The following is a 25,923-nucleotide window of genomic DNA, read 5'->3' as shown; positions in this document are numbered from 1 at the left end:
ACACTTAATGAAAATACATCAGTTAACTTAGTCTGATATTGATTAAGGGAAATCCAACATCTATTTTAAAATACTAAACATTTTAAAATTCACTTTGAGGTTTTAAATCTCAATTATATACAAAGCAAGCATATGAGGACTTTTGATATGTTTATTATAAAACAACCCCAAGTGATAAATAATTATAAATGTTATATTTTTTACTAAACACTAATAACCTGGATTCTAAAACATTATAATGCTCAAAGTATATGTTTAAACATGCTATTTCGTCATCATTTAGCAAGACTAACCCTATTTTCTTTCCTTAAACTATAAATTTGTGGGTGGGGTCTGACAATAAGGATAAAAAATTCCTACACATGGTAAATCAATCCCTCTTTTGGCCCCATCATATTCAAATTTCATTTATCTGAAATCCAAAAGATTTAAAAGGTCAAAAACACCTAATTTCTACTCTAATGTCTACCTCCCCAAATGAGGTAATGAATGTCCAGAGAAGGAAATTGACTGGTTTTTTTTGTCTGAGGAATGGTGGAGGAGAGGAGTGACCAGAACTCAGGCTTTTAGCCTCCTTTTTATGAAAAAACATAACATTTAAGTAATGTTATGAAGTTAGTGTAGAGATAGCCTAACTTCTTCCAACTTTTTAATTTACTTTAAAAGAAAATAGATGTTCATAGTACATTCATCAAAATATTATAAACTGTTAAAATCTTTGGAATTATCAAAGATTACATTACATTCAGAATAACTTTAATGATAAGTATTTATTTTAATTTTAGTACACTCTACTTGTTTTCTAAAAGGATTTGCATTGTTGTACAATAATAGGACATACACCTTAAGGTTAATAAAATAAGAATAGGTGGAAGTCAGGGAAACTAGTAAAGGGTAAAATGAAGGCATTTCATATGCTAAATTCTATGCATTAGCATAAGTCTTGTGTTGGAGAGTAAAATTTGACTGTGAACCTCCATGTTGTCAATGCAAAACAGTTATACAACCCTTGTCAAAAGGAGGAAGCCTGTTAATTCTAAAAGGCATAGAAACTGTCACCTGACTCTAAATTAAAGGCATAGAAACTGTCACCTGACTCTAAATTCTTAAAGGAATTCCTAACCTGACCTTTTATATAAATGAGACTAAATGACATTATGGACATTGTATTAAATTTTTTTTCATTAAATACGTGAGGATATTTTATATGTAGTGCTAAGTACATTTTTTAGACTTGAATTTTCTAAGAATGTTTAATTGAGACTCAGGTAAATTCAGAACACTGCTACCTACCTATTCATTCAGAACAAATAAGAGTTTAACATATGATGCCCATATTGCCTTCAAAAAAGTTTGAAAGGGTTCTTTGTACAGTGGGTATATGTATTTTTTTTACTTTGAAGAGTCTGTTTTAAATTATGAACTTAATGATTTAGTTGCTGTTTATAATGGTTTAAAACGTTTCTACAAATTCTTTGACATTTTCTTATGGAGAAGCTGGGCTGGCCTTAGTGACTCATTTGTAGCTAACAGAAATTAATGGAAGTTATGCTGGGTGACTTAAGAGGCCCGGTCATAAAAAAAAAACCATGCACACATGGAAGAAGTCTGAGTACGCTGAAACAGCCACGTTGTTAGGAAGTCCAGGACAAAAGGAGAGGCTGTGTGTAGGTACTCCCATCAACAGCCCCAAACCAAGCGTCAGATAAGTAAGTGAAGTCACCTCTAGATAGCTCTGCCCAAGTTCTCTACCAAGAGATCTAGTCATTCAATTCTTCTCAGCCTATGTGCCAGATATTGTGATGCCAAGAAGAGCCCGTCACTTTGTATACTTCTGAAAGTTTGGACTTACAGAATCCTTGTTAAGTTAAATAAAATGGTTGTTTAAGCTGCTAAATTTTGAAGGGATTTTTTTTTAACACAGTAACAGTAACTAATGGATTGTTAAAATAAATTCTGCATTTACCATGGAAAATATCTACTGTGAGAATTTCAAAAATGAGGAACATGAGGAGATCTGAGATTAGATAGTTTCATTTTTGTAAATCTGAATAGTGATTTAGGAAATTTATTCACATTTCTGAATTAAGAAGAAATACAAACAATTTACTTTTCCTGAATGAAAAAATTTATGTAGAGGTGCCAATTTATTTTTTCTGAATGAAATAAAATAAAACTAGCTGATGTTGAAGAGGTTGTTGAGATTAGACCTACAGCACAATTCCCAGAGTGTGAAGATCTTAGGCCCTGATATATTAACAAAGGTGGTTCAGAGATCACTTTCCTTGAGTATTTTACCTCTAGATCTATAACACTAGAGTCCATCCACTGCATTCTTTATGAGCATAGTGTTCTCAGAGAGTTCCTTTTCATTTTATCACTTCAATAATGCATTATGGAAGGAGCACTGTAGACATTGTAGGCATAACAGATTGTTGCACAGACCACTTGCTGCCATCTGGTGTGCCACTGACTGCAAATGAGTCTCTTCTGGGGCAGCATAAATATTTTCCCTTTTGTAGCCAAACAAAATATTTTATTTTCAACTCATGACTCTACAGTGGGTCTTAATTATGATTTCCAAAGAAGAAATTGAAACAATGAAAGAAGTTTTAGAGACTATATCTATCAATATCTCTATTTGTTTATTTGTATTAGTTATCTAGCATTTATTTTTATCTATCTATTGATATGTAATCCTGAAGTGTTAATTGGCTATATGCAACATAATGGTAGACTGTTTTTCTGCCTTTTCTTTGAATGTGTTCTACAATTGGACTAAAAACTATTTTATTTCATGATTGCAGTGAGTTCTCCTTTCCTATGACTTTTGCAGAATTAAAATTATAAAACGGTTGCTGAAAAACTATAAGAAACAAGAGAAATAATTTATTGTAACTTCTAGTTTTTTCTAGAATAATCTCCAAATTTCCTCCTTCTTACCCCATCACAGAACCACATAAAACTTGTGCCATATCCTAAAACTGCCAACTCCTTTTATAATTCCATGATTTCTATATGCTGCATCTATAATTAGAAATCTTCCAATCCCGTCCCCTTAAAAAACATTCTCCTTCAAATCCTAAATAAAATGTCATGTCCTCTATGAAGCCTTGTCAAAGTTAGTTGTTCATATACAGCACCTTGTTTTACCACTCTTCTAAAGGATTCATCACATTGAACTGCAATTGTTTATTTATCCATTGTTTCCTGCATCAGAGCAACCTGAACATAAGGAACTGTGTCTAAGTTACTTTTGTACTTGTAGTGCTCAATAAATTTTGCTGCAGAAAATACTGTGTTGATTGGTGGCACTAAGGTTTTAGGGTTTTACTTTCATCTGGGCCCTCAGAACTACTCAGTAGTTCTTTATTCATTCCCAGTTGTACCAGGATGTTCCTGGGCCTTTCTCCTTTCCTCCTCCTCACACCTAGTTGACAATTTATCACCCTCTTCCTAGGAAAAATATACGTGGAATTTATTTAATTTACTCCTCTCTCTCCAAAAATGTATGCATTACAGTTATCATTTCAACTTATTTCATTTGTTCCTTTACATTGCTCCATTCCGAGGCCAAGTCTTTCACTTTGCACTATCCAATATTCTCACAACTGCTCTTATAATCAATCAACTCTTCCACCTGTTTTCTCTCCCTTTCCATTGACAATATACTTTCTACATCCATAAAGCCAAAGAAAGCAAATCTTCACAATGAAAATAAAGGTCTAATTAAAACCCAAACCATTCATTTAACTAAGCACCACCTTCAAAGTTCTTCCCTATCTCCCTCCTTCCTTCCTGCACTCTTTTCCTAAAAATACCACCTGCACCTCCTATATTCACTTTGTCAGATTCCCCATTCTCTTCTGAATCTGTTGAACCTGGCTCCTGTTCCCACCATTTCCATGAAACTCTTTTGATCAGATCAATTATAGTCTATGCATATCCAGGGTGTATTCTACATGATCTTGCAACTTTTAGATGCTGGTGACCTTGGACTTCTTGCCATCTCTCCTTATCAATATTCTTTTCTGGTTCTCATCTCTGACAACATCTTTTTTCTTCTATTCTTATCTCCTTCTCTTCTGCTTGCCCCTGAATGCTACAACACTGAGGGTTCTGTCCTCCTTCATCACTTTATCTCACCCACTCCTATGGCTTCAGTTTATCATCACTGTGTTGATAAATTCCAAACTGGATTCTCTGGCCCAGATTTTTCTTCTTAGTTCGAGATCTACATTTCCATTACTTACTGAACTTCTACAAGCAAAAATGTATCCTTTTTTCTATAACCAAACTTATTGTCTAGTAGCAGAAACTTTCAGATTAGTGTCAGTTGATTCATAGTTTATCCCTCAGCCACTTATCTCTGAGGTTGCCTTTAAGTTCCAGGGGCATAAATGGGTATGGTGAGAGGGAGAAAAATATGGGGCTCTCCCTAGTCTATGGCTATTCTTGCTGGTGCCTGTCTCACAGCCTCATAAATGTTGGTTCCTTTTCATCAGAGCATGTCCTAGTGATCTGAGATAGCTATATTTCTATCTAGTCTTCGGCATTCACTTAGACAATTTACTCTCCACTCATTTGTAACATGACACAGCTCTCCTGGCCCTCAGTCATTTGCTTCTGAGACTCCCAATGTAGACATGAAAATATTCTGATTCTCTTTCATGCCACCCTGGGGACTGGGAGATTGATGCCTTTAATTCTGCTTGCCTTTAATTTAATTTAATTCTGATGCCTTTAGTATTCTGCTAATGCTAAACCAAACTTGCAGTGGTCTCTAGGTCTATACTGTTCTTGAGTTTCCACTTGTGTAATTTATTGTCTTTAATACCATTTCTCCTACCAAAAAATTTTATTTAGATTTGGGGGTCTACCACTCAGAGTCCCATATAGGTGTATAAAAGTTTCTTCTCTGACTTTTTGTCTTCACCAGTTCAAGACAATTTTATCTTTTTTTCTGGTAGGTAGGAAAAAATTAGCTCTGACCAAGCTCAGATTTTTCTGTGCTTATTATTTAAGGCTTAAACTTTATGCCCCTCGTTATTTAGAGATCTGGCTTTTAATCATCAAAATTTAGAATTTCACAGTTTAACATTTTTTTCCATTAAAAACCTTTGTACCATACAATGCAAAGTTCTGTTTTGAAACAAAAACCAATTCTCTTTTATTCTCTTTGCATTTTTGCTCTAACAATGCAACTCTGAGTGAAGTAGTGTAGATGCCCTTACTGCACCCTGATTGCAAGAAGAAATGAGTATGAGATTAAAAGAAGCATGACTACTGTTGCAAAATATCCTCCAACTCCAGTTTCATTCTTGAACATCCAGATTGTTTCATTCTACTGTGTCGTTCAATAACAGCATCATCATTTACCTTGTTTATTGTTTTATTGCCTCCTCTTTCTTGACCTTCCCTTTTGTCCCTTCTCACTCTTACTGGAAATGAATGTGACAATTATATCTAGAAATGTTGCTCCAGTTAGTCCTTTCTTCCATATCCCTTTCACCTCCAATTCAATACAGCTTTCATAAACTCTCCTTTGGACCACTATGACAGAATCCTGATAAAGTATGTCTGTCACCAATTTCTGTTTACTGCAGCCCATCCTCTAACTTACTGTAAATGATGTTTCTATAAAAGAAAAATAACTATTTTACTCTTGTTTAAACACCTCTGTTACATCCATTTCATGTAGAAAAATCCAAATTCAAATTTCTTAGTTTGCATGGAAATTCCTTCATAATATAACTTCACACAACACATGTGTTTATATGCACATTTCTTTGCTCTTGCTGTTACAGCTCTCCCCACATTGAATGTCTCTCTCTGTTCCCCAGAGCACTGGGCTCTTTCACAACTGAGTGCTTTAAGGAGTAGTTGCTGCCTTTATTAGGTATGAATAGTCTCTGCTTCCACCCTCTACCCCTTCTTTTTGTAAAAAAAAATAAAATAAAATAGCATTGCAATTCTTCAGAACCACTCACCTATCATAGAACTTATGCTCTGTTTTAACTGGCTCATCATTTGACTTTAAATCTGATTAGACTAATAAAGACCAATAGAGCATGTACTTATGTACTTTTTCTGCTTTTTAAACATTATGCTGCCAATACGAATTACAGTGTCACTCCACAAATATGTATTAAATGAATAAACATAGGCCTTTCATGCTCCTATATCACTCTGTTTTTATTTATTTTATAGCACTGCATTGTATTACTGTTTACTTCTTTACATATCAATATCTCCTATTGGATTTATAATATTTGCCATCTGCATTGTATTTAGCATAGCTGGTCCCCATGCTTTTTTGAAAGACTCTCTTCTGTTCCTCTCGTGTTTGTGGCCACTGCTTCTTAGTCTTCTTTAAAGGTTCTTTTTCCATTTGTAAAATATCTCCTCCCCTTATCCCCTACCATCTCTTCATCTCCCCCTCCCCTCCTTCTCATCTTTGAACACTCAGTGCTAACTTCTCTTACATTATCTCTATCTATCTATCTATCTATCTATCATCTATCTATCTATCTATCTGGTGATATCATCCAAATTCTGACTTTCTTTACCAGTAAAACACAAATAACATTAATTTATAATTCTGTCCAAGATCTTTCCTTTGAACTCTAGATCTATATATCCTGTTTATATAATATGTTCATGCATTTTCTCACAGTCCTTCCCCAAAAAAGCATGATGTTACAGACTGAATTGATTCACCCCAATTTCATAAGTTGAAGTCCTAACACCTAAGATCTCAGAAAGTGCCTGTATTTGGAGACAGGTTCTTTAAAGAAGTAACTAAGTTAAAATGGGGTCATCAGAGTTGGCCCTAATCCTATGTGACTGACATCCTATAGAAGAAGAGATAAGGAACATAGACACATAGACTGAGGGGTGTTCGTGTGAGGACACAGTGAAAAGGGGGCCATCTGGCAAGCCAAGGAGAGATACCTGAGAAGAAACTAAATCTGCTGGCACTTTGATCTTCACCCCCTAGTCTCCAGAACTGTGGGAAAATTAATTTCTGTTGTTTTAACCACTCATTCTGTGGTATTTTGTTATGGCAGTCCTAGAGAAATCATATACATGCCTAAATATTGAATTCATTTATTTTTCTTCAAATCTCCCCTTCTCATCTTTCTTATTTTAGTGGATAGCACCATCATCCACCCAGTTATAGAAATTTGAAACCTTAATTAGCACAGTAGTTAATGTAGATTGATATGAATTCAATCTTAAGCTGCACCTTCATTCTAAATATCTCTTCATCTCCACTGGTGCCTCCCAAGTTAAGCCACCATTGCCTTTTACTGATATGGCAGATATAGCCCCTTAAATTCCTTCTTCCATTTTTGCTTCTATTCTACATTATCTGCACTGGAAATTGTTTTACTTAAAGTAAAAATATAACCATGTAATTTTCACAATTAAAACTCTTAATAACATCCAATTGCATTAATGTCTAAAACCCTTCAGGGCTTGCAAGGCCTTTTTAGATGTGGGCGCTGCCTACCTCTCCAGGCCAATCTTTCATTATTTTTCTTTTCAGTTTCCTCAAATGTACTGTTTCCTTTCTCAGGACCTTTGCACATGCTCTTCCCTCTTCTTACTTTTCTTATCTTTCTTTCTCCACATCTTGTAATAAATGCAATTACAGCTAGCATTTTTCTGAGCTTCATTTTGTGCGACTCACTGTCCTAAGCACTTTAAATATGTTAGCCTATTTAAATCTTACCATAAACCTACATAAAAGTTTTATTATTTTTATTTTGCCAGTTAAAAAACTGAGGCACAGATAGTTTATTAAAATTAAGTGACTTGTTCGAGATTCCAAAGCTGGAAGTGGAGCTTGGATTTGAAATTGTTTGAGGGCAGGGTAGCTCTAAAGCTTAGATTATAATTAAGAGCAAAAGCTTTGATTCTCTAAATTAGGTCATGGCAGTCAGTATGCATGCTGTTAAGTCTCATCAGAGTTGTAATGAATAATTGTGTAATAAATTGCTTAGTGCCTATCTTCTGGATCAGAATGTAGTCTCCATGGGATCAGAGGCAATGTCTATCTTGTTGCCATTATGTCTCTAAGTACCTTGTTTATGCTGCCATGATGACATGATGAGGGCATTCACAAATATTTGTTAAATAAATACACTGTAACTTTTCCTAGAACAGGGATGCTGACTGTACAGCTTTGGCTCCCAGAGAGTCCTCGCCTACAGAAAATGCTCAATAGATATATGTTTGATTAACTATCACCAGTTAGTTACAGATCTGCAGTAGAGTTTAATTCCATGTTTTGCTGTCTGCCTGTATTAGTCCATTTTCACACTGCTGATAAAGACATACCCAAGACTAAGCAATTTACAAAAGGAAGAAGTTTAATGCACTTACAGTTCCATGTGGCTAAGGAGGCCTCACAATCATGGTAGAAACCCAAAGGCACTTCTTCCATGGTCATGTCAAGAGAGAGAATGAGAGCCAAGTGAAACGGGTTTCCCCTTATTCAAACCATCAGATCTTGTGCGACTTATTCACTCCCAAGAGAACAGTATGGGAGAAACTGCCCCCATAATTCAATTATTGCCCACCCAGTCCCTCCCACAGCATGTGGGAATTCAAGATGGGATTTGGGTGAGGACACAGCCAAACGATATCACTACCCTAAACAACTGGAAGCATTTTTATCCTAATAAAGGGATGATGATGCAGATGGTGGGATGTTGGTAAGTGTAGACAGGGGGATTATCTGAGATATTTATCCCTATTTTTATCCTCCAAACCAATTTTCATTTTAATTTATGTTATAATTTACTCCATTTGAAAATCTTAGGCATATATTAAATACATCTCTCTTTGTCTCTTTGTCTTTCTCTCTGTCTCTGTCTTTCTCTCTGTCTCTGTCTCTCTCTGTTTCTCTCTCTTTGGGTAGACTGTGATAGTTACTTGTTTTGTGTCTTTTTTTTCTAGCTCTCGTTTTCTTCAAGTTCAGTATTTTTCATTTTAATGCAATGTAAACATTATGGACACTATGCCTGTCTTGGAGTCATTTTTGTTATTGGAAGAGTTTCTGACTCCTTGGAGATGAGTACTAGATAAGCCATAATTGTACTAGTACAGAGTTTAAAGGCATGGCAGTACTATGATTGGGTTAATACTTTACTACCTTCCTCCTGCTTCTAATTCATTTCTCCCAAAACAATTAAGAAATGTCTCAGAAGTCCTATTCATACATCTTCACCATCCTAGTAGAGGGAGAGAGAAACAGTAAAAAATAACTAAAATGGTTCTACCACTCTGCACTTAATGAGCATCTGTAAGAAATATTTAATATTTAAAGAGCTTTTAAATAATTTTTTTGGTAGAAAAATATCCAGAATCTTCTTTTAATAAGCACATCTAGAGAAACAGCTCATTGAATGGTTTTCAACAGTTAAGGTTTTTCTTTCTTAAAAGAGATTTATCGTAATTAGTATGTTCAAATTATCATTGCAGTAGAAATTGGCATCTTCACACTGAACAACATTCATATTTCATGTAGATTAGAATTTTTTTTTCTTAAGATCAACGTGAATTAGTGTTAAAATTTGCTGCTTGTATTTTGTAGGTATATAGTCCCAGGGGTAATTAGTAAGGCAATCACAATCTTAACCTCACAGACCATAAACTTGAACCTATTAAATGTGTGTGTGCATGCGTGTGTTGCACCCCTAGTTTCTCTTTCCCCATTGCAGAGGGTGGTGGTGGTGGTGTAAGAGGTTAACATGAAGGGAGGAAGGTGGGACCTCAAATGGATCAGATTGTGGAGGACTCAATAAGTATTATGCACAATTAAAACACTCAGTGGTAACCATTGGGAAAATTTTTGTTTTGCTAATAAAGTTATTGTTAGGATTAGTGCTTAAATTTACAAAATAATTCCCTTAGACCTTGAGTAAAAGGAATAGTGCTGTTCTTTTAAAGTTGTATTATAAAACCACAAGTTGTTTTCTTTTTCCTTCCCAAACTATATTGGCAACTTACAGCAGTAGCATAAACAATATTATTAGCAGGTATAAAGAAAAAAAGGTAGTGATAGAAGACAGTCTGGCAGCATTTAAAAAAAAAAGAAACCAGACAGGAAGAATCCAGTTACGCTTAGCTAAAAGAGAGTGTCCCTGTGGTAAAAATATTTCACAAATTCTGTTCCCATTGCCAGGCTTATCCAGAAAGTGGCAAAGACTCCCAGACTATCTTATTTGGGTATTTTTAATAAGACTGTCTAAATACTTTTAGTACTAATTTAGACCATGTAAATTTAGGATTATCACAGCCTTTTTTAAAAGTTGGATTATAAGAGAAAGAATGCTTTAGATACATTCTCTAAAATTCAGGTCTTATAGCAATTATGTTTCTCATAATTAATAAATTACATTCCCGTGTCTACTTCAATTTTCAATGCATTTTAGTTGGCTTAATGTATGTAATAAAAAATCCCATGAGCCTTTAAAGCATAGACTTAGTTTTTAGAATCCAACAAGCTAACTAATGCGGTTCCTGGTTTGAATCAGCTTTCTCTTGGCTCAATCATTTGTATTGTTTTTGGGGTTAAGGTCTTCACTTTGCCACTCTGAGGAAGACTGTGCAATCTCTCACTAAATACACACACACACACACACACACACACACACACCTCCCATAATTCTATATATTCTTTCTTTGTATACAATTTCAAAGGAATCTTGGGACTCTGAAGCTCACTCATTTGCTTGAGAATTAGGAACTTTCTACCTCACTGTAGTTTGAGTTTAAGCTTCTCTCTTGCTCCATTTTGTGCTACTATACCAAATACCTGGGGTTGAGGAATTTATAAAGAAAAGAGGTTTATTTCTTACAGTTCTGGAGGCTGGAAAGTCTAAGGTTGAGAAACCCGGATCTGGTGAGGGCTTTCTCACGTATCATCCCATGGTGGAAGGCAGAAAACAAGAGAGCACGCCCAATGTTGTGGGGGGATTGGGTGAGGGAAGGGGGATGAATGCAGTCTTTTACTAGAAACCCAGGTAAACCCAGCCCTCATGAATGAATCACCTTTTAAAGAAACCTGTCTACACTGTTGGCTTTAGGGATTAAGCTTCCAATGCATGAATTTGGGGGACACATTCAAACTATAGAAGCTTCTAAATGATGCTCAAAGTTTGATTTTATGCCCAGCCACCCCAAAGAGGAGAAATGTTCATCCTCACTAGCCGATAGTCCCTGGTGATGGGATTTCCAAAATGATTGAAACGTTAAGCACATCCATCTATTGATTGGATTCTTTCTTTAGCCTCTTTGTTGCAAGTAGCTGAAATGAAAAGGGCATCTCTCTTTTTCTTGCCAGAGTTCTTCTCTTTTTTCCATGAGGTGGAGAAGGTAAGCACTGCTCCATTCCTCCAGTCATCACATACTCAGTTATTGGGATATATACCTCCAGCTGTTTTTTTCTCTTTTCCTTTGTCTTTTTTTAAAAAATCTGTGTATATTCTCCTCACTCATCTTTTTATATTTTTATTACAGATATATGTAATCATAAATAATAGCCAATATTTATAGTGCTTTTATTATACCAGTCAGTTGTCATTATTCTGATGGCACACACACACACACACACACACACCCCACACACAATTTAGTCTTCACAATGATCCTCTGAGGTAGATACTGTCATTATTCCCAAATTAGTTATGAGAAAACTGAAGCCCAAAATGTTTCTTGCCCAAAATCACCATTAGGAAATGATGGAGTTGTCTCCAGATTTTATATTCTTAATCAATATGTTTTTGTTTTTTCATGAAATATGAAATCATGAATGGTATTTATTTATTTATTTATTTATTTATTTATTTATTTATTTATTTTGCCTGAAGTATCTCCTTTAACATGTCTTGTAGTGCAGGTTGGCTGGTGATGAGTTCTTTCATCTTTTGTATGTCTAAAAACACTTTACTTTGTCTTTATTTTCTGCTAGGCATATTCATTGGGTATAGAATTCTAGATTTACAGTGTCCCCTTTCCCAATACTTAAAATATACTGCTCCACTGTCTTCTTACTTGCATTATTTCCAATAAGAAATCTGATATGATTCCTAGGTTTGTTTATTTCTGCATAACATGTCTTTTTCTCTGGTGCTTTTATGATTTTCTCTCTATCACTGCTTTTTAGCAATTTTGATTAAGCTATACATTGGTATTGTTTTATTCATGTTTCTTGTGTTGAGGTTCATTGAGATTCTTGAATATGTGGATCAACATTTTCCTCAGGCCTGGCAGGGCGGCTCACGCCTGTAATCCCAGCACTTTGGGAGGCTAAGGTGGGTGGATCATTTGAGGTCAGGAATTTGAGACCAGCTTGGCCAACATGGTGAGATCCCATCTCTACTAAAAATACAAAAATTAGCCAGCTGTGGTGGTGGGCACCTGTAATTCCAGCTACTTGGGAGGCTGAGGTAGGAGAATCGCTTGAACCTGGGAGGTGGAGGTTGCAGTGAGCCAAGATTGTGCCACTGCACCCCAGCTTGAGAGACATACTGAGACTCTGTCTCAAAAAAAAAAATTCCATCTCCATCAAGTTCGTAAATATTTTGGTCATTATTTATTCAAATATTATTTTGGTTCTCCAATCCCCTCCTTCGAGGACTTCAAATGAAATTGTTCTATAGCTTTGTGATGCTCTTTGTATTTTTAAAAATGTATTTTTAGAAATGTATTTTTCTCTGTATGTTTCATTTTGGATGTCTATATTTATATACCTTCAAGTTCCCCAATCTTTTATTTCACAATGTCTAATCTACCGCTAATCCTGGCTAATATAGTTTAAATTTCCAGCATGGTCATTTGCATTTTTAGAAACTCAATTGAATTTTTTTTTTAACATCTGCTATGTCTTCTTTTAACTTCTTTTAACTTTTTGGACGTATGGAATATCATTATCATGAGGGTTTCAATGTCTTTGTTTGCTAATTCTAATGTCTATGTCAATTCTGGGTCAATTTCACCTAATTCATTATTCTCCTTATTATGGCTTAGCTTTCCTAAATTTTTTACATGCCTGGTACTCTAATTAAAAGCTAGATATTGTGAATTTTACCTTGTTTGGTGCTGGATAATTTTGTAATTCTATAAATCTTTTACAGTTTGTTTTTAACTACTTGGAAATGGTTTGATCTTTTTGGATCTGGTGCATTATAAAAATAATTTGTCAGTAGCTTAGGAGCACTGTTTGGTCTATAATTAATTTTCAGCTATTGAAGGACTACCTTCCTGGGCACTCTACCCAGTGTCCTGTGAAATCAGAGGTTTTGCAGTCTGGTTGGTCAGAACACAAACATTTCTTGGCCCTATGTGAATGTTGGACCCTACTTATTCTAATTATTTTGGGCAGTGTTTTCTAGCCTTGGACAATTTTCTCACACACTTGCATTGATCAGTACTCTGCTGAATGCCAATAAGGGTGGAATGTGAAGGTGGAATGTGGCCCTCTACAGAGGAGTAGGGGCGTTTCTCTGTACAGCTGTATCTTCCTTGGTTAACTTTTTCTTTGAACACTGGCTGTCTTAATTCTCCAGGAATCTCAGCTCTGCCTCTTCACCTCATGGAGTCTGCCAGGTTTCACCGTCAGTTCCTTCCCTGTCATAGTTTAAAATCTCTTTCAAGGCCAATAAGATGGGGCTCACCTCATTTGTTTTTTGTTTTTGTTTGCTTGTTTTTTCAATTGTTTAAGGAGGGAGGGTAAGGGGTAAATTTGATCTCTGTTATTCCATCTTAGCTGAAAATGTATGACAATTATATATTTTTTTAATTAAAATATTACCTATATGTTTTCACTTTGTACATACTCTTTTGAAACTTACTTTTTCTACTCAATCATATATGTTGAGATTTATACCTCCAGACTCATTAGTGTATTTCATTTTAACTGTTATTTAGTAGAAATATTATGCTAATACTTGTTTTCTTATCAATAACTTTGCATATTTTCAACCAGTTGCCATTATTATAATGGAGCAGTTCACATTACGAATTTTCTGATTTTTTATCTGTAAAATGCTGATAGCAATAGCAGAGTTGTTATCAGAATTATAAAATGTGTCTTATGTTGTTCAAAAGGAGCAAAAGTGCACAACAGATACTCAGTAAGTTTTAATTTATTCTAAGATGGCTTTCTCTCCCTTTTTTTCCTATTAATCTAACTCCTCTTCTCTTTCTTTCTACTTTATCTTGCCTTTTTGGATTGATCAAACAAGGCTAACTAATTCATTAAACCCAGTAAGTAATTACAGGTCAACAGTCATTTTATGAGCTACAGGAATGAGCAAGAGAGGCAATCCAAGTGACGCCATGTGAATTGTTTTGACTGAACTTTTTGGTTTTTAAAATTCTGGCCTTCTAGGACTCAACTTTTCTCCTAGTAGCAGGAAATATAAGGAAGACCTTAGGGAAAGGCCACAAATAGTACTTCAAAGCACTGTAGTTCCTTGGAGAGGTAGGAAGCAGTGCACTAAATCATGTTGCAAGGTGTACAGAGATTGCCTTTCTCTGTATCTGCCTAATTTGCTCCTGGAGGAGCTAATTCTTTTTACATTTTGGAAATCAAAGCTCCATGGATAAATACTGCTTTTTCTGACCTCATGTTTTTTTTTTCTAGACTTCATTTAAAACATCTCAAATCAGGTCAAAGGGAACACAAGGCTGTGCATTTAGATATCCAGTTGAAGTCATTTTCTTAGTAGTTTTCCTACCACCTGTGTTTTCCTCCTCCCACTATCTGCATTTTGCTGCCAGGCTCATCTTCCTTAAGTGAACTTCACAGACGTGGATGGTTCCCCATCGTCTCCTAAACGGAACACAATAGTCTCAACCAGCTTTCAAGCCTCTGCACACTGTGATCTATAAGATATCTTTTCATATTTATGCTCTGGTGATACCCTTCCAGTACCCTGCATTTCAACTCCATAGGACTGTTGACTTAGGGCTGCTGTAAGTGGCTGTGCAGTAGTGAACTGCACAAAGGCAGAAGGGTAAGGGGACTGAAACTCAGCGTGCGCTCTGGCCTAGCTACACACTTTCAGAGTTGTGTCCACGCAAAGGAGGTGCTTTTTTTCTACTCTGAAGGAAAACGAGATAAGGCCGAGTTTGTCCTATTAACTCATGGTCCTGTTAACTCAATGCTCACCAAACACAACTTAAACTATTTCCTGTATCTGTCTGTGTCTTTGCTCATGCTCATTATTTTCTGTAGATTCCCAACCTCTTCTTTCGTCAATAAATTCTTTTTTCATCCAATCCACTAAAGCTGTCAAAGCTTTACTGCTGATCTGATACTAGTGCTTATGGTTTTAATCTTCTCTTTGGTAATTTATTGGTTGACTTCCCTCTTAAATCCCTCTTCTTTTGGTTTCTATGTCATGTCACTTTCCTTAATTTCTTTTAAATATCTGACTAGTCATATTTGGGCTTTCTTGGATTCCTCTCACCTCACCTCATTTCTTGATTCTTAAGTGTTATTATTCCTCAAGTTTTTGGTCTTTATATTTATTGTACCTGGCCTATATGTTCTCCCTGTTTGATCACATTTTCTAGCATGTCTTCAACTCGCATCTATGACTTGACTCTAAAATCTTTCTTGAGCTCCAGACCTATGTCTCCAACTGCCTGCTCAGTCATCTCTTCTTGCATGTATCCCTAAATCAATATGTCTAAAACAGTATTGAATGTTCACTTTCAAAGTATCTCATCAACTTGTATTTCTATCCCAGTTCCTGGCAGCACAATATACCAGTTTCCCAAATTATAGTTAGGTAATTCTTTCCCTCCTCTCTACTCCTGACAGTCAACCAATTTTCAAGGCAATTCTACCTTTGAATGTTTCTCATCATCCTTTCTTCTTGTCTATCCCAACTGCTATTGCTTTAGTTCAAACGTTCATCTTCTTAAGGCTAGACTATTACAAAACACTCCTCTTTTACATTTCTTGTGCTTCTTGATATTTCAACCCATCCTACACATTGCTGACCTAATTACATTTCTAAAACATTGATTTATCATGTCCTCATCCCATCCCCTGGTTTAGGATCAAAAAACAAAGCACCAATTAATTGAAAGCCCATTCTCCTAAACACAGTGCTAAACACTTCACATACATTTGTTGTCTCATATAAAGTGCACAGTAATCCTGATGCAAAGATATTAAGTTAGAGATTAAGAAAGCTCACAAGTACAAATAATTTTCTCACACTGAAATGGCAAAGTAGTGTTTCAAAGATAAGTTACTCAGATTACAAAGCCTCTATCTGCCTTCTAACACTTACTGCCCCTTCCGAGATTTGTACCTTAATGTGACTATTTCATGTTTGGATAGCCTTGACAAGTTACTTAGTATAATAAGAATAATGACAATATAAAACTCATAGGATTTTTTTCTTAAGAAAAATGAAATACATATGAAGTACTTGAAAATAATAAGTACTATGCAGATATAAGTTATTATTACAAACACTTCAAGTTCCTGATGGTATCTATTTTCTAAAAGTTTCTTGATTTGCCAGGTTGAATTGATTCTTGTTTTTTTCAGTGCACTCATTGCTGTTGGTGCATAGCTCAGTTTATTTTACTTACTTACAATTTTTTCTCTGCATAATTGAGTTTTTTTAGAACAAAGGCTGTGTCTCCATCATTGCTATATACCCAGGACCTATCAAATTACCTGACAGAGTAGATTGAACACCATCTGCCAGCCAAAATGAAAAACAAAAATCTTAGTTAAAATTCATGCAATAGCATGAAAAATATTTAAACCCAGAAAGATATCCTGTTCACTTTCAAAGTCAGTAAAGGTTTATAGAAAGCAGAGACTGAATTTCAAAGAGACGATTTGAGAAAAGAAATAGACAGATTAGATTCTCAATTCAAATATAAAGCCTTTAAAATATTACTGTTGCAGATCTTTTTAAATAGCCCTTTCAAATTGTCAAACAACAAAAATTTATTAAAAGTTAAGAAATAGACTCCCTGCTACTTCATCTGAACCTGCAGTAGAAATAATATGCTGTTGGTTCCTAGATTTTTAAGGGTCCATGAATGTGGATATAAAATTCTAGGGTGTTTTTAATATTTTAATAATCTTCTTGAAATTGCTTAATTCCCTGAATTAGATGGTCTGGCTAACAAAATATGTTTTCTTTTCTGTGGGCTAGAAGTAAAGCAACACATTTTGAAAGTAATAGGTAATGATTGGCTTCTGATGATATCACGGAAATTATTAGAACAAGTTAGGAGATTAAACACTGTGACTAGAACCCCGTGAAATGGTCACTGTAATGAACTGAACATGTCCTATGTGTGATAAACCTTGGATACAAATGCTAAGTGACAGTAAAAATGAGCTACTGGTAGCACTGAAAAATGCTAAGTGTCTGTCAACTTATTTATTACTTATTAGTATTACAACTAACTTAAGTTAAATCATAAAAATATTATGAAATCACAAATACAGAATGTAGGGTTAAAATCTGAATAAGTGTAAGAAAAGATAGGGCTAAACATTAATATAGTTTTGTAAGCAGACAAATTCTTTCAGATTATGGTGTCCATAAAGCAATAATAAAAGGAAAATTTAGTGATGAAAACATTGATACATTTCCATGAAAATGCATAAATTTTAATGGTATAGTAAACTTATTCTTACTGAATGAATGTACCAGCATATGCACCTAAATGAAAATATAAAACATTACTTGCATCTCAGGAAACTTTCTCACAGTTGCTCCCAGTACTTACGCACTGAGCCCCTGTCCCAGCTCTGGCAAAAGGTAACCACTATTCTGACTTTAATACCACACATTAGATTTGCCTCTCTATGTACTTTATGAGATCAAATAATTCAGTTTGTATTTTCGTCTTTGACTTTTTACACTCTGTATTATGCCTGTGGTATTCATCTGTGTGATGGTATATTATAGTATTGTGTTCCTTATCATTGTTATATGGTACCCCGTTGTTTGAAAACACACTGAAAAATGTTCTCCTGTTGATGGACAATTGGGCTTTTTCCAAGTTTTAGCTATTGATGATAATGCCGCTATGAGCATTCTAATATGTATTAATATCTGTAGGTATCTGTTGCTGCATATCTGTACACATTTTGGTTGAGTATATAATTAGAGTGGACTTGTTAAACAATATGAATGCATGTGGTCAGAGTTTGTATAATAGATTCTGTAAGTTTTCCAAAGTGGTTTTACCACTTTTACTTCAACTAGCAGGGAGTGAGAGTTCCAGTTGTTCCATATCTTAACAGTCAGCATTGTCAGATTGATGGATTGATGGATAAAATTTTATTCATTCTAGTGGGTAGGTGGTAATATCTCATTTCAAACTCAGCTATAATTCTTTTATTTATCTCCTCTTTACACAGATTGTGGTTTAGTATTAATGATGTCTCGTAGTTCTCATAGTGTTATTGTTTGTTTTCTTATTTTTACCAGTTCTATTTTGTTTAGTCCAATTTCTGCTACCAAGTACCACCGAGTATTGTTGTTGTTCCTGAATTTTATGTTTATCATAATAAAGACATCAATTTTCAATTTCTTTGCAAATAATTTGTTCTTAGTCATTTGGCATGTTATTGATCTAATGAAAATTTCAGAGTAAAGAATAGGGGGTTGTGGGGTATATGCTAATTTGGAATGAATGCCCTATGCATATTTTCCCAAGATAATTCAAAGATTTGAATTTATTTTCCTCTAGCACTTCTGATTGATGTTGAGTCAGAGAAGGCTAGTGGACACCAGTCAGTGGCTGCAGAACCAGCAATAACCAAGCCCTTTATACAAGCATTTTTATGCTCTCCATGAAATAGAATGGTTAGAATGAATTTTTAAGAAGTAGATGTGGCTTCTTGAATTTATCTTTCCCGTCCACTAACTTAATACAGATCAACATGGTGACCTTGGAAGACGGTGGTGGCATAGGTAGAAGCAACCTACTTTTCTGAGTTACTATTTGGAGGGGAGTCTTCCACAGATTAGGAGCATTAGGACTATGTAGGAGTGAGTAATAAACTTCTAATGTGTTTGGGCCACTTAAAATTTGGGGGTTTGTTTGTTACATCATCTAGCTTTTAATTAATATAAAAATTGGAACTTTGAAAAAGAGTTATTTCTCCAACAAATAATTAAAATATGTGGCATTGGCTTGATAATCACTAGAGGGCAAGAAAATGCATATTAGAGGCTGGAAAAATGACAATCTATATTTTGCAGCGACAAAACATTTGGTAAAACTGCAAATCACCTGGAAGCTAATCAATTGTTTATAGGTCTGTAACTGTAGGAGTACAGACACCTGATTGTGTACTAGTTGCTTCTTATAGCACATGGAAATGTATTATTAAAACAAAACAAAAAGTATAAGAACAACTGGCAGTTTGAAAGCAGAAATGAAATGGTGTAGAACGATTCTGAAAGCTTTAGGGCTTGTAGAGTTGGAAAAATTGTCAGCTTCTACATTCCAAACAGCAAGAAATGAAACTGAAAACAGCGTTGAACAATAAGAAGTTATTAATATTTTTCAGGTAAACAGCCCTGGGACAAAGAACAGACTACAGGTATTGCCTTCTTAATCAACAATAAAGTATTAGTTGGCTTCCAGGCAGACACCACTGACTTTCAAGAGAAAGGCAAGGGAGTAAGGAAGTAAAGAATTCAGGTAGGCTTGAAAATTATACTCAAGAAAGAAAATTGGTCCTAGTTAATTGTACATGGAAACAACTGGAAATAAATAAATGAGAATCTACTAAGATTTTGAGGGATTCTAATTGTTAAAACCTTTATGAACTGGCCAAGAAAAAGCCTATGACTATAAAACTCTTTTCCAGTCCTCAAACTTGCACCAGCAGGAAAGAGTTTCTGGAAGTTGTATAGGTCCCCAAAACTGGCTCACTCTTCAATATTCACAGAAGATAAGGTACAAGGACAAACTTCTCAGGGCTGGAACCAGAGACAAAAGACAACGACGGGCAAGAGAGTTGTTTTTTTTTTTTCACCAGGCAGCAGGTTTATAGTCTAATCTGTGAATATTCTCTACTGACAAATAAGAGAACGCCTACCCAGCAGGAGTTAGCTATTTCTGTAGAGTTTTACTGTTTTCCCTTTTCTTTTCCAGTTGGGAGTTTTTAATTATAGTCCTCCTATCCCTCCTCCTCTATCATATATTGAGAGAAAGACAGAGAGAAGCGGGGGAAGGGAGGAGGATGTGGAAGTAGAAACTGATTTGTCTGTTAATGTGTAGGAGCCATTAGGACCTGGTGAAGAAGGCTGTATTTCACCAGGACATTCTCAACTTCCATTTGGTAAAAGTTTCTTAATGGGATTTTGGAAGATCTCTCTTGGCCAGGGCTTGACTATGTCCTATGTGTGAGGGAAATAGATGGCCAGAGGGGTGGACTATTTAAAATAAGACTAGTAGCGCCCTTCAAAATTGTGTGTCTCCTTCTATAATGTCCATAATGTGGAGTTGTTGCTAAGATGTGGTTTCCAATCCAGCAAATACTTTCCCCTACTTTATGTTTGTTTTTTGTTTGTTTGTTTGTTTGTTTTTGAGACGGAGTCTCGCTTTGTCGCTCAGGCTGGAGTGCAGTGGCGCGATCTCGGCTCACGGCAAGCTCCGCCTCCCGGGTTCACGCCATTCTCCTGCCTCAGTCTCCTGAGTAGCTGGGACTACAGGCGCCCGCCACCACGCCCCGCTAAGTTTTTGTATTTTTAGTAGAGACGGGGTTTCACTTGTTTAGCCAGGATGGTCTCGATCTCCTGACCTCGTGATCCGCCCCCCTCGGCCTCCCAAAGTGCCTACTTTACGTTTTACTTTTCAGCTAGATTTTTAAAGAAGCAGGTGTGCCTTTTTCACTGGCTTTTTCACCTTCTATCATCTTGGTTTCAGGGAGCATGACAACCCTGTAAGCCACATATTGAAGATGGCAGAACCATAAGACCGAAGGAGTTTGTGTCCTTGAATTATTACTTTAGGGAAAGCTTCCAGTCAATCAGGAACACCTTTGTTTTTTAGAGGAAGAAATAAAATTTAAATGTGTATGAGCTGTTTTTAGATTGATTTGTTACAATAAGCTAATGTTACTTAAATAATAAACAAGGCATGATTTTGTGTTTATTTTTAATTTTACTATAAGGAAAATGTTACAGATAAGAAGTACTTTAGTGACATTTAGATGGTTAGGTGCCAGGGTGAAGGGAAGTCTGTAGTGATGTATCCTGAGATCCTGTCCTGTCTGACTTGTATGACATGCTTTGCAATTATGTTGCAATTATTTGACTGGAAACCTATAAAGAAGTCATGTTTGCAAGAGCTATCAACAATTAAAATTAATTGATTACAAATTGATTATAATTTTATTTTTATGTGAGAAGTCAACATACTTAAGTTTCACATAGGAGAAAAGAAAGATAATTGCTGTTTTTATGTTTAACAAGATGAGTAAATACAGGATGAAGAAGATGTGACTCAACAGCAGTTCATATAAAATATCCTGAGGTTTTTCATTGGCCACAAATTCAATACAAATAAAAAATACCATTCAGTTGTTAAGAAAAGAAAGTAAACATCCCTTTATATTTTTGATGAAATAAAAATCGAGGATTTAATAGACACATTTTAATAAGGGTCGATACAACCACATCTGCATATTCAGTTCTAGACCCTGTATTTTAAAAATAAACATTTTCATGTAAGTGGGGTTGTGGCTACATTGTGGAAGTTTCCCTAGCCTTCTCATTTTACAAACATTTGAGAGAACTGAAGATGTATGTCCTGGAGAAGCAATAACTAAAAAAAGACTTAATATCTGCATTCCAAGTTTCAAAGCTATCACATAAAGTTGTATCTACTGTGGCTTCAAATGCCAGAAGTTTCATCAATTCAAAGAAGCTGGAGGGGATCTTTTAAACTTTTTTCTCTGACAGATCTTTCAAAGAGAGTTGTTGTTTCATAAAGTACTGAGGAATCTGTCATGGAAAACATACAAATAGAAATCAACCAGCCCTGTGCCAGAATGATTGCAGCAAGCATTCCTTTTTGAGTAAGTTAGACTATGTATCTCCAAGGTAGTGGTTCCCAACATTTTCCATATCATGGCACAAAAGAAAGAAATATTTTTGTCTCACAGTGTGATTAATTGTGATAGGCCATTTAAGGTGAGACACAATTGGCTGAAGCTCAGCCCATCCCACTCCCTGTTGGTGGCTGGAAAGCTCTCTCCACTCACTCTAACCTTTTCAGAGTACACCATTGTGTTGTGGCACATGAATTGGAAGAACTTTACTCAAGTCATATCCAACTCTAAGACTGCATGATTCTCCATTAGAGGATGGAAAGATCCTTTGTTTTCCCAGCAAGAAATGGCTTCCATTTTAGAAACTAAATGGCAGGAAATAGAACAAATGTAGATGAAATGTATTCTTGCTTCTGATTCTTATATCATTGCTACAGGGCTCTGATCCTCAAATCTGAAACTGGGCAAATAATTCTGGATTTTTATTATTCTGGGAACTTGTCTCCAAAACCAGGGTACTACTTTATAATAAGTCAATTACTTATTCTGTGCAAAGAAGTAAGGAGAAACAAATCAGAATATTTGATCTGTAGCAAAGAAATAACAGCTTCTGCAGATGAAAGCATATTGAGCAGAATGCTAGAATAACAAATGATAATGTCCTTTTCAAAGGGAGCTAACAGAGCTGCAAGATCTTGGACTATGTCCATATTTAGTTTCCCATGTCAGTTCTGAATTTTTAGCTGCTTAGATCTACGTTTTATTTCAGCTGGAAGGATTATAACTATTTATGTGATATTGAAGATATCAAGTGGGCAACCAATTTACAACTACATATCAAGGGAAATTATATTATACATTTAGCCATGAGCTCAATTTTTTCCACTAAGAAAGTCTTCCTTGCTAGAGGACTACTTGTCTTTTTCAGAAACACAGCTTCTTGGATCTCAACTCTTTTGTAAAATCTTTAAGGTGAGAGAAAGGGATGAAGGATCTTGTCAGAAAGAGAAAACAGATCTCCCATGTCCAATACATGTTTGTTCTGGATTTTCATCATTTAAAAATTTTTGTCATTTTATAGAAATAATGCAAATTAGTAATAATTTGCTAACAATGTTATGGTTATTTCTTATTTTCCATTTTTTTGGTAACAACTGCTATAGTTTGGATTTCTGTTGAATTAATATTTATTTATTTCTTATTTCTCACAGATCATCCTCTTAGATTATTTCTAAATGTTAGGACAACTCTGATACCTGCCCTCTGAATCACTCGCCATCATTTCTCTGCCCTTTCAAACAAGAGTAATCAATTTATCCTTGCATTCTGCCAGATCCTGTTTTTCATTCGTATGCTCTTTCACACAAACACCTCCTTTGTTCTGTTTTTCACATTTTCTATGTTCCTACTGATTTATTTTTGTCTGTGTGATCTATGAGTTATTGGAAGATGTATATTAAATCTTTTGATAATGGATGTATTAGTTTCTACTTGTGGGCATTTGTGTTGGTTTTTGCTTTACATACAGTCCATTCTCATTGTTTTTAATAGTTCTGTTTTATAAAGTTGCTGTGAGTACTGAATTAGTGAATATCGAACCATTATTCTGAGGGGAAATACAGGGTTAGGTTCCTGTGAGTCTCTGGTCAGAATATTTCCATCAACTGACCAACACATAAGTTTTTGTGTGTGTGTGTGGTTTTATTTAAAGGTACTTTATTTAGCATACATTGTTGATTCATTAACACAGAATTTATGGCCAACGGCATTATAAATCATGCTTGAACAAAGCTTATCTAATACAAGTATTTTCTTTATAAGGTACATTACAGCCTGCTTATGAAAACTAGACAGAATTTCAGCATTACACTTAGGGGCCGTTTTAAACTGTGAAATCACCAAGAAAAAGCACAAATGTGAAAGACGCAGAACTACATAGACCGTGAAAAGAACACCTGGTTACAGTGTGAGAGCTGAAACAAGAAAGCAGAATGTCACTTTCTTCAGCCTCAACTGGGAAGGTGCATTTAGGGCAACTCAAATGTTTGCTACTCTGTACATGTCTGAAAATGACCACAAAAGTCCTATGACTATTGCTTTTGGGGTTAGAAATAAATTTCAGTGAGTGGGAGAATTTGCAAATACGGAAACCCCAAATAGCGAAGATTGCCTGTATTTGAAACTGCTATTAGGTGCATATAAGTTTAGAATTATTATACCTTCCCAGTGAATTCAACCTCTTATAAATAAGGAGTGAATTTCTTATTTCTAGTAATGTTATCTGCCTTAAAGTGTATTATATTTGGTATTAACTCTGTATCAGCTTTCTCTTGATTAACATATGCCAATCTTTTTTACATTCAACTTTCCTGTCCTTGTGTGTTTTTTTTAATGTGGTAAAAAATACATAACGTAAAATGTATCCTCTTAAACATCTTTAATTGTACAGTACATAGACAACACCACTAATTTGCATGTCATCTTTATGCAGGAATCATGCTAATCATTCTGGTTTTTGTATATGTGCTGTCCAAGTGAGCACTGTACTTATGTTTTAAGTCTCCCTTTTATAAAGAGCTTTTGGATGTACTTAAAAAAACCAGTCTTTAAAAGAAAAAAACCTTCCGTCTTTCACTGGAAATTTTAGTCCTTTTATAGTTACTGTGATTAACTATTTGGATTCATTTCTATCCTATTATTTTGTGCTTTCTGTTTTTCCCATTTTTACTATATTTTTTCTTTTTTTGTCTTTATTTGTATTGATGAAACCTTTTCTTGTCTTCTATTTTTTCTTCTAACGGCAGAAAGAATTTTTAGCTATTGACTCAATTTATCTAATATATGTAAGACCGATCTAATTTCTATTTTATCTTGAAGTTTAGAGACTATGCTCATTTCTTTTCTTGCAATGGTTATCACAGACATGTTAGCATGTATATTTTATTTAGGGAAAATAGAATGGAACCAGGCACCAACATTTGAACATTACTCATATTAGAATTATTAGCTCTAAGGAAATTTACTTCATTATTTGTGGAGAAGAGTCTAATGATTTTTTTTTTAGGGCAAACGTCAAGCTTTCCTCTGGGCTCCAATGTAAAAGAAGTGGATAGCGGCTGACTAGTGTACATATTATGTATGCAGACTTTGAAGGAATCCCTCTTGTTTTTAGCTGTTCTTCCATTGCTCCTGGAGACTCTGAGCTCAGAGATTTTCTAGGCTCTGATGGGCAGAGTGGCTCGTTTCCTCCCTGAAGTTTCCTTCATGCTACATTCTGGATTACAACCTCCTCCAAAGAGTGTCATCTTTCAATATAATGTCATCTCTTGATTTCTCTGTTTTCTTTTCTTCACTATAATAGGTAATTCTATGTTTTAGCAGAGCTAAATACATCGCCTTCATCTTCAATCCTGGAGACTAATTCCTTATTGAAAACAAACTTTACTATTTTATCTGATTATAAAAGTAATAAGGTACATTTTAGTTACTTGGACTATAGAGAAATTATAGAAAAAATTAAAAATCCACCCACAATCTTGTAATCTAGAGATTACCATTGTCAATATTTCTGTATTTCTCTAGTATTCCTACAACATACATTTCAAGGTGTCTAGGGTGAGCCAGAGCTTAGATTTTAAGAATAGGTTGACATGTGTACTGGAAGGTTTAAAATGTTAGCTTCATCAATAACAAGGTGTATGGCTTAGGGTAAATCTCTTAGTCATTCTGGACTGTTTCCTCTCCTGTACAATGGAAATAATAATATCTAATTGGCTTATTGTAAGCAATACATGAATTAACACATGTAAAATGAGTAGAAGAGTGCCATGCACAAAGTAAAGACTATA

The 25,923-nt window shown here is 35.2% G+C and overlaps 1 long non-coding RNA gene across 1 annotated transcript in view; it reads left to right on the top strand.

The window, feature by feature from the left end:
• The window catches only part of LOC129144120 (uncharacterized), an 89,644-nt gene extending 64,239 nt beyond the window's left edge, over nucleotides 1-25,405 (top strand). The window contains exons 3-4 of the long non-coding RNA XR_008548305.1: nucleotides 19,586-19,719; nucleotides 25,140-25,405. This is a non-coding gene — a long non-coding RNA (uncharacterized LOC129144120). The remainder of the gene's footprint in view (nucleotides 1-19,585; nucleotides 19,720-25,139) is intronic.
• The last annotated feature ends 518 nt before the right edge of the window (nucleotides 25,406-25,923 follow it).

Source organism: Pan troglodytes, chromosome 1 (assembly GCF_028858775.2).
Source record: "Pan troglodytes isolate AG18354 chromosome 1, NHGRI_mPanTro3-v2.0_pri, whole genome shotgun sequence".
Taxonomy (NCBI): domain Eukaryota; kingdom Metazoa; phylum Chordata; class Mammalia; order Primates; family Hominidae; genus Pan; species Pan troglodytes.
This window is presented reverse-complemented; position numbering and strand designations above follow the sequence as displayed.